We start from the raw sequence: 8,311 nt of genomic DNA on the forward strand, positions 1-8,311 counted from the left end.
GGGGGGGATTCTGCCCCTCTGCCCCCTCAGCTGAGACCCCCCTGCAGAGCTGCCTCCAGCCCTGGGAACAACAGCACAAGGACGTGGAGCTGCTGCAGAGAGTCCAGAGGAGGCCCCAGAGCTGCTGCCAGGGCTGGAGCCCCTCTGCTCTGGAGCCAGGCTGGGAGAGCTGGGGGGGTTCCCCTGGAGAAGAGAAGGCTCCAGGGAGAGCTGAGAGCCCCTGGCAGGGCCTAAAGGGGCTCCAGGAGAGCTGGAGAGGGACTGGGGACAAGGGATGGAGGGACAGGACACAGGGAATGGCTTCCCACTGCCAGAGGGCAGGAATAGATGGGATATTGGGAAGGAATTGTTGGCTATGAGAGTGGTGAGGCCCTGGCACAGGTTGGGCAGAGAAGCTGTGGCTGTCCCTGAATCTCTGGAAGTGTCCAAGGCCAGGTTGGAGCAACCTGGGCTAGTGGAAGGTGTCCCTGCCCATGGCAGGGGGTGGAACTGTGTGACCTTCAAGGTCCCCTCCAACCAAACCATTCTGTGAATTCCATGATTCTAAAATGTTTTATCTGAATTTCCCCTCAGGTCCAGCTCAGCACAGGTCAGGTTGTCCTGGGAAGGTCCCTCCCCAGGTCAGAGGAAGCCTTTGTCAGATCCTGACGTTCTCCTCTCCGTGCCTCAGTTTCCCCTGCTCTGGAATAGGGCAGAGACACACACGGTGTGTCCTGAGAAAACCTGCAAAAACAGCTTGGATGGAATCTGATGGAGTTTGCTCCAAATCCTTGGGAGGAGATGTTTGCTTTCCACATGGAGTTTCTGCTTGTCATTAAAGCAGAGCCAAAAAAGCCTCTTTCAGACGAGGCCGTGAGGAAAGATTTTTACTTCTGCAGCCTAAACAGGAAGGTTTGTATCCTGAAGCTTCCTAAGACCTGCCAGGCCTGTTATGCTCTCCAGGACCACTTTGCCTCCAGTGGCTGTTCCTGTCTGGTCCTATTGTGCTCCCCAAATTCCACCCTTTGCTCCCACACTGCTGTTTGCTTCCCATGGAGAAGATGAGTTGTATCCACACTGCTGTCACATCCTCTCTCAGTTTTTCCCTTGAAAAGCTGGAAATACCACCCTCATCCAAAGCTGTAAAACTCCTGGTTGAGCCACCCTTTCCCATCCACTCCCAGGGTGCACCACTCCTATAAAAAAATGGGATCATACTGTCAAAAACCCACTGCTGAGGCAGTTTTGGTGAAAAGTATCAGCTTCAGCTCATTTGGGAAGGGTGGATGTTCATCCCAGGTTTCCTCAGATATCCAGATTTGTCTCATTTCCAAGCCTCCAGCTGCTTTGGAGTGTCTCATTCCTCATCCCCTTTTGCTGCTCTTTCCAGATCCCATTTTCATGTGGATGTTTCTCAAGACCTCCTGGATATTCCCATGCATGTTCTTGGCCTCGGTGCCCAGTGGGGATGAGGCAAATTCCTCCTGCCTTTTGTTTCCTGGAGGGAGGAAGGATCAGGAGTGGGAATTGAGTCCTCTTTGGTGGAACACAGATGTAGCCCCCCCAAAAAGAGCCTCAGAGAAGCGAGTCAGGTGGTGACAACCAGCTCCTGGATGGTGAGAGGAGATGGGGGAGAGGATCCAGGCAGGAGGGATGTTCCCATGGATGGATTCATCCTTCCTGGAGCCTGTTGAGGAGGGATTTTATTAATGCTCGGAGTGACTTGGCTGTGTGTGTGTGTGGAGCTGGCACCATCCACCAGCACCTGGCCTGGGATGAAATCATCATCCTGTGGGGGGATGGGGGGGGCTGATTCACTTCATCAGGAGTCCTAATTAGGCACAACAAGCTGCCTGATTAGGGCTCCTGTCTGGGGGAAAACACCCGGCTGCTGAGGGACCCCTGGAGCAGGGTGGGTGGAGGCAGAGGGAACCCCCATCCCTCCTTGCCAAATCCACCCTGGATGGTGTGGCTGAGCCTGGGGAGCAACAGGACCATCACATCTAGTGGGACAGCTGACACTTCCCCTGGCATCATTTCCATGCCTTTCATGTGTAACCTTACCCATCTCCTTTTCTTCCCATCCCATCCCACCCCATCCCATCCCATCCCATCCCACCCCATCCCATCCCATCCCATCCCATCCCATCCCATCCCATCCCATCCCATCCCATCCCATCCCACTGCAGCCAGAGGGGGTTCAAGGACCTCATTTTTTCACACCCTGGGTGTTGTTCACCAAAATCAAGAGTGATGCTTTCTGAGGTGTTTAACTGGCTGAAGACAGACACTGCTTGGTTTTTGATTATTTTTATCCCATTTCCCTAAGGAATTCCCCAGGAATCCCTCTCCGTGCCATTGCTGGGGTTGAGTGTCCTGAGCACAGCCTTTCCCTGGGGTCCTGTCTGTGGATGATGGATAAAAGCTGAGGTGCTGAGTGACGGGTGATCACTGTCCTCCAACAGGCCTTGGCCTCGTCTTCCTACTTCTGGTCATTGCAGGATGAGTTTTCCCAGGAAAACTGGCATGAACCCCCAAACTGTTGTCATAAAGGAAGTGCGAGGTAATGTAATGTCTTCACACTGCCAGAGGGCAGGGTTAGGTGGGATTTTGGGAAGGAATTTTTCCCTGTGAGGTTGGTGAGGCTCTGGCACAGGTTGCCCAGAGAAGCTGTGGCTGCCCCTGGATCCCTGGAAGTGTCCAAGGCCAGGTTGGAGCAACCTGGGCTAGTGGAAGGTGTCCCTGCCCATGGCAGAGGTGGAACAAGATGTTCTTTAATGTCCCTTGCAACCCAAACCATTTAGGATTCTATGATTCCATGATTCTATAGGGTTTTGTCCAACAGCATCAGCCCCATCCTGAAATTAAATGGAGTTGACTCCCCCTGCAATTTTATTAAAATACCCCTCAATATTCTGATACTGGGGGTGTGGATTTTTTTTTTAATTTTTTTTCCAGTGAAAGGCTTCCCTGCAATATTTGGCCTGTGTTGGAGCTGGCTCTGCTCGTTCACATCCCCACCAGCATCTGGGATGTGCAGATGTGACTGAGCCCGTCTGGATTCTGGAGAGATGGGAATCTCTGCAGCCCGCTTGGCCAGTGAAATACTCGTGGGGTTCAGTGTGACCCCAGTCTGCCCTCACTTCCCATTAATTACAGCAGCATCACCAGCTGGCAGCACGTTCCCAGCCTGCTCCATGGACAGGTGTGCAGGGAAAGCACCGCTCCGAGGACCTCGGACCAGGAATCTCCACTGCTGGAGGGAGCAGAGCATCACATCCCGGCAGGCAGGACACAGGGAGACCGGCAGCCCACCGGTTTCCATGACAACCAGTTCAGGTGTCACCGGAGGAGGGCTGCAGGTGGGGGTGCCTCCCGGGGAAGGGACCGGAGGACGGGGATGCTGCAGTGCCAGGGATTTGCACTCGGAGCCGTGGGGAGACGGCGGCTCTGGCGCTGGAAATCTCCTCTGGCAAATGTCAGAGCGGAGCTGGGAATGGCCTTACACAGCGAGTTGTGCTTGGCTCAGCTCAGCCCTGAGTGAGCTCACGTCTCTGCACAGCCCAGGACACGGTGTGACAGCAGCCACGGGGCTGGGAGGGCACGGGGGATGTGCCGCCCGTGTCCTTCACACTGGGAAGGCTCCTGGCATCAACAGGGCCCCCAGTGTTGGCTCCAGCTCGCAGGTCCAGGCTGCCACCAGGAATGTGGGTCCTGGCAGGCTGCCTGAACCTGGGCCAAAATGTTTTCCAAGCTGCTGACAATCCCAGACACTCTTCCAGTAAGGTGGAAGGGAGGAAAAGTGAAGCAGAGACATTTCAGGCTCCAGCACAGCCTTTATTTTGACCTGAGATCCTTCTCCATCCCCCTTGGCCTCCTTTGGATCTGCCCTGCCAACATCCCATCCTGACCTACTGCCAGAGACGTGGAAAGATCCCTCCTCTACCCAAGGCACCTCTTGGTCTCTGTGGTGGCACGGGTCATTCCCTTCCTGATGGGTCCTTGTCCTCTGGACATTAAAAAACAAAGTTTTATTTAAAGCTCCAAGCTGTTGGGAGGGGAATGAGCTGTGGGAGCCCAGCTGACTCCTCTTGGTGTGGGGCTTTTTCCTCATAGAAGGTGTATGTGAATCTTAAGAACAGGCCAACTCCAATATCCAGAGTTGGAGAGGAGGGATGTGGTTCCCAGGGGTCAGTGTTTAGTCTTGCAGAGGAAGGAAAACTCCTTGTTCTCCCTTCTTCTGGCCTGGGCTTGGTACAGATGCCATCAAACCCATGATCTGCTCTTCCTTGGGTGGGTTTTAAGAACAGGATCTTGTTCCTCAGAAGTGGCTGGGCTGACCTGGGTGTTTGTGCAGCTCCTCACAGATCAGAAATGAAGCACAGGCTGCTTTGGACAGCAGGGTGGACTATTTTCCTAGTATAATCAACCTTCTAGCAGAGGATATCAATGCCCTTTGCTAGCATCACTTTCTGCTGTCTGCCCAAGCAGTTTATTTTGTATTCCAGCTTTATCCTATTCTATTTAAATTTACCCAAAATATCTTGGTATGCTGGTGAGTGGCAGCTCTCCAGGATGAGTGTGCATGTGAATAAACTCCTGCTAACTTACAGAATCCCTCCTGCCATTCAGGCAAATAATGGTGGCAGGGAAAATCAGGAAAGGAAAAAGGAAGGTAAAGACATGCAGCATCTCTGGGAATGACCAAACAGGAGAGCTGACCTGTGCCAAGTGCCTCACGTGTCATGAGGACTCTGAGGTCAGATGTGCTCCTGTGGTTGGACAGGGATGTGGGAATGGCTTCAGTTCTTATCCAATTCCCAAGGCAGAGGATGACATGATGTTTTTCAGTGGGTTTGGTGGGGGATGAGGACCAGTTTCCAAAGGGCTATGTTTGACAGGTACCCTCCCATTCCAGCTCAGCCCTGGGCTCACACTCCCTGCTGAGGATTCACTGGGGCAGTGCTGGTCTCCACCTCAACCACAGCCAGGCCCTGCCTGGCCACGGATCCTTCAGCCCTGCCATGAGGGTTGACTTCACAGCTTGGCCTTGGACCTGCCTCACCACCAACTCACCTGCTGATCTGGCCTCCTGGATGAGCATGGTTCTCATCCGTGGGCCTTTCCTGCTCTCCTTGACCAGGTCCTGTGGAGCTGGACAACCACTGGTGATGTCCCTGCCCTGGCTCTGCGCCATCCCGCTCCTCTCCTGGCTCTCCATCCCTTGGGAACATGTCCTGGGACAGTGCCCCTCACACACTGTTGAGCTGGCAAAAGCTGCAGCCCATCAGAGCTGCTCAAATCACAACATAAAAGGAGTCTGGATCTGTACAGTGCTTGAACGAGAAATTTCCAAAGAAAAAATGGGTGTAATCCTTCCAGGGAAGGAACCTGATACTGCACAGGAGCAGGAGCCATCTGGCAGGTCCCCAAGGATCCTGATGGCCTGATGATGATGATAATGATGATGTGTGTTTTTCTATAGAGCTGTATCTGCTGTGTCAGTCCATGCCTGGGATGTGAAACCACAGCAGTTCATCAGCCAGGGCTGGAACAACACAAGGGAAATGCCTGGTTGTGCTGTGTCAGGGCCCAGCAGGGTGACACCAGCACGGTCAGCACCTCTTGCTGGAGCTGAGTCCCAAAGGGAAAAATCTAGCAACTGGAGAGTAGCCCTGGGACAGGATCAGCATCACTCCTGCTCCCTGTTGGGAGGAGAGGGATGAACCAGCTCCAGGGCTCAGCCTGTGAGTCAACATGGAGAATGATTTAGGGAGGCTGGGTTATCCTCCCCAGGGCTGAGGGGAATAACTTTAGAATCACAGAATCACGGAATGGTTTGGGTTGGAAGGGACCTTAAAGACCATGTCATTCCACCCCCCTGCCATGGGCAGGGACACCTTCCACTACACCAGGCCTTGGACACTTCCAGAGATGAAAGCATCAGCCTGAGCAGCCAAATGTAAATTATTAGGACAGCAAAGCAGCCTTGAAGCCTTGATACAACCCCCTTTTCAAACACTGCCCTTGTGCTCCTTGAACAGGACTTTGAGCCGTTGCCCTGACTCCAGGTAACAACAGCAGGTTGGTGCCAAAAGTGGGAATGGCTTCCCGCTGCCAGAGGGCACGGTCAGGTGGGATATTGGGAAGGAATTTTTCCCTGTGAGGGTGGTGAGGCCCTGGCCCAGGTTGCCCAGAGAAGCTGTGGCTGCCCCTGGATCCCTGGAAGTGTCCAAGGCCAGGTTGGACAGGGCTTGGAACAACCTGGGCTAGTGGAAGGTGTCCCTGCCCACAGCAGGGGTGGAATGAGATGGTCCCTTCCACCCTAAATTCTATGATGGTAGGAAAACCCCCTTCCTGTAGCTTCCCAGCACAGATCTGAGCTGTGCCCCAGAGCTCTGCTTGTGACCTGCCCAGAACTCACCCTGGTGTGAGTGGCATCAGCCACAGACAGAGGGACACAACCCCTGTGACAACTCAGCCTTGTGTGGTGCCTGATTGCGAAAACTTCCCCGTGCAAACAACCAGCAGCAGCCCCGGTGACTTCCCTGCTGCAGGAGCTCCATCCTGTTCACATCAGCACAGGCTGATCAGCTCCCACCGCTGCTCCTGCCACATCCTGCCCTTGGATCACACCACATGTGCCAAGCACCTTAGTTTGGGTGGCAGCACAAGGAGCCGAGAGGGGGCAGCCGCCTTTCCAAACATTTAGGAGCAACACTTCGGGAGCAGCAGGATCTAAGCCCACAAGCATTTCCCTGTTACACTCAGCTGATGATGCTGCGAAGGTTTTGCTGCCAATGCTGCAATTTTCGGTACATCCAGGAGCTGTGTAATTTTTCCAGTAGCTTTTCCATCCTGCTAAAAGAAGTAAAACTCAGTGACCTGTTAATTCAACAGCAATACCTGTGTTGCCGCCTCAGTGGTGTCACCAGGATGCTGGGCCAGGAGCAGAGTGGCAGGTGGCCTCCTCCAACCTTTCCCCCGGCCCTGGGAAGTCGGGAGAGGGGCTGTTTGCCGGGACGTGATGGTTTTCCCTAACCTTGTGGTCGCCCTCCAAGCTCTGGGGGATGCTTCGCTCCCGTTGCCATAGAAATGCTGTGCGGGTGGGGGGGATGAGAGATCTGCTGCTGCCATCTCCTGGAGGAGGCCTGGATGGCGTGGGGGGGTTTAGGAAGAGCACAGGCAGGTCGGAGATGCTTCAGGCAGAGCTCAGCCCAAATCTGGGCAGGTACATCGGGACCATGTCGTTTGGACCCCGGCAGGGCTCACCTGGGGCCACATCTTAGGGCCACCCTGAATCACGGGGTTCTGCCAAATAAACAGTAATGATGCAAATGACCCTGAATCATAAAACCATTTAGGTTGGAAAAGCCCTCCATGACCATTTAGTCCAACTGTTCCCCCAGCACTGCCAAGGCCACCACTAACCCATGGCCCCAAGTGCCACATCCACATGGCTTTGAAATCCCTCCAGGGATGGGGACTCCACCACTGCCCTGGGTAGCTGTGCCAGAGCTGAACAACCCTTTCCAGGAACAAATTTTCCCCAATATCCAAACTAAACCTCCCCTGGCACAGCTGGAGGCCGTTCCCTCTCCTCCTGTCCCTTGTTCCCTGGGAGCAGAGCCTGACCCCCCCCCCCCGGGTCCCCCTCCTGTCAGGGGGTTGCAGAGCCAGAAGGTCCCCCCTGAGCCTCCTTTTCTCCAGGCTGAGCCCCCCCAGCTCCCTCAGCTGCTCCTGCTGCTCCAGCCCCTTCCCAGCTCCGTTCCCTTCCCTGCACACACTCCAGCCCCTCCATGTCTCTCCTGTCTGAGGGTCCCAGAAGTGCCCCCAGGGCTGGAGGTGCCTCAGCAGTGCCAGCACAGGGACAGGCACTGCCCTGGGGCTGGGACACACCAGGGCTGGGAAAAACCAGGATCATGCCCAAACCTGCTCGTGTCATATTTTGGCCGCAGTAGCTTCACTCAGGAGAACTTTGGGCACATCTTCTGCTGGTCTGGGCCCCCTGGGAGGACTCTGACGGGTTGGTGAGGTCAGTTCAAGGATGGAGAGTGGCTCGGAGGTGGCTGCTCTTGGAAGAGAATGCCTCGAAGGAGTTAATCCCGTCCTCAGTGCACTGATGGAAGAGGCAGCACAGGATGCAGATGGGAGGGGATGGGTGTGAGGTTTCTCTGTGTGTGTGGAGGCACCACAATGAGCGTGGGACGTGTTAGAGCTGCAGCTGAAATGTTGTTTCTCAGGGTTATGACCAAGAGCTGCAGCTTTGCTGCACTTTCCCATGTATTCTCATCTCTCCTGTCAGCAGCTCTCACAGGGAACAGGAACCCCA

General features: G+C 54.7%; 2 long non-coding RNA genes across 2 annotated transcripts in view; both read right to left on the reverse strand.

Moving 5' to 3' along the window:
- Positions 1–389, reverse strand: part of LOC127475988 (uncharacterized) — a 242,551-nt gene extending 242,162 nt beyond the window's left edge. The window contains exon 1 of the long non-coding RNA XR_007906442.1: positions 38–389. This is a non-coding gene — a long non-coding RNA (uncharacterized LOC127475988). The remainder of the gene's footprint in view (positions 1–37) is intronic.
- LOC127475997 (uncharacterized) overlaps positions 1–587 on the reverse strand; it is a 261,043-nt gene extending 260,456 nt beyond the window's left edge. Inside the window, exon 1 of the long non-coding RNA XR_007906454.1 lies at positions 447–587. This is a non-coding gene — a long non-coding RNA (uncharacterized LOC127475997). The remainder of the gene's footprint in view (positions 1–446) is intronic.
- Between the last annotated feature and the right edge of the window lie 7,724 nt (positions 588–8,311).

The sequence above is a fragment of the Manacus candei genome, unplaced genomic scaffold (assembly GCF_025592945.1).
Source record: "Manacus candei isolate 608988 ecotype Guabito, Panama unplaced genomic scaffold, ASM2559294v1 h1tg000048l, whole genome shotgun sequence".
Taxonomy (NCBI): domain Eukaryota; kingdom Metazoa; phylum Chordata; class Aves; order Passeriformes; family Pipridae; genus Manacus; species Manacus candei.